This window comes from Octopus bimaculoides, chromosome 19 (genome assembly GCF_001194135.2).
Source record: "Octopus bimaculoides isolate UCB-OBI-ISO-001 chromosome 19, ASM119413v2, whole genome shotgun sequence".
NCBI lineage: Eukaryota > Metazoa > Mollusca > Cephalopoda > Octopoda > Octopodidae > Octopus > Octopus bimaculoides.
The window spans coordinates 28,447,873-28,449,080 of NC_068999.1; positions in this window are offsets into that span (position 1 = coordinate 28,447,873).

The following is a 1,208-nucleotide window of genomic DNA, read 5'->3' on the forward strand; positions in this document are numbered from 1 at the left end:
TCTAAGAAGAAAAAAATTTAGAAATATTACTTTATTTGTGTGTAATATGTATGGTTAAAATTTCATCAACATCAAAAATATATGAATTTTGATGGGGGTTATGGCCGTTATGCATAGAATATAATTTCCAAATTTCATAAAGATCCATTCAGTACTTTTGACATAGTTTTGGATAAAAAGAAAATGACTAATGTGTGTGTTTGTGTGCATGCGTGTGTGTGTGTGTATGGGTGTATACATGTATAGATATCTGTATGCATGTATGTGTACATATTACATGTACATCTATATATATACATCTACACATATGTATACATTTACATGTATGCATATAGATCTATATCTATATATATATATGTATACATATACATCTATATGTATACATGTATACATATACTTCTCTCTCTCTATATATATGTATACATCTATATATACATATACATGTATATATATATATATATATATATATATATATATATATATATACACATGTATATGGATACATGTATATATATATATACATGTATATGGATACATTTGTGCAGATATATATATGCATGTATGTATGTATTTATGTATGTATGCCTGTATATATGTGAGAGTATAGTTTCACTGTAGTAGATTCAGTATGAAAATGAAACCATTAAAGTGAAAGTATTTGACATGAGTGTTTTTGTTTCACTTTTGACACGTAATACTTAAATAGTGGAGGAGATATGATGTTGCTGTGGGCTCGAACTATGCAAGAAGTTAAAATTTTTTTTGACTAAAACACAATCGGGACCGTAAGTAAGGCATGTGTAAAATTTGAATGAAATTGGTTGTGTAGTTCTTGAGTTTTAGGGAATCACACAGACACACACACATACACACAGACACACACACATACACACAGACAGACAGACAGACACACATTCTCATTTTTATATATATATAGATAATCTCTTTTAGCTCAACACACAAAAAAGAAAATTTAGTGTATCTGTTTTATTGTTAAAAGTATGAGCTTTTTCAGAACCATATTAGCATGTCATCATTAAGTTTGTAGTGTGCACTTGAGTGAGATTCCTCTCCTCTCTATTATATATACATACATATGAACGTAGTAGATAGCAGCTAGCCTTTGGCTGCATTTTGGACCTTGTTGTGTCCACTACTCTGATTGGTTGGTATTGGCACAATTTGTCTCTTTTTCTGTTGCGTACCAA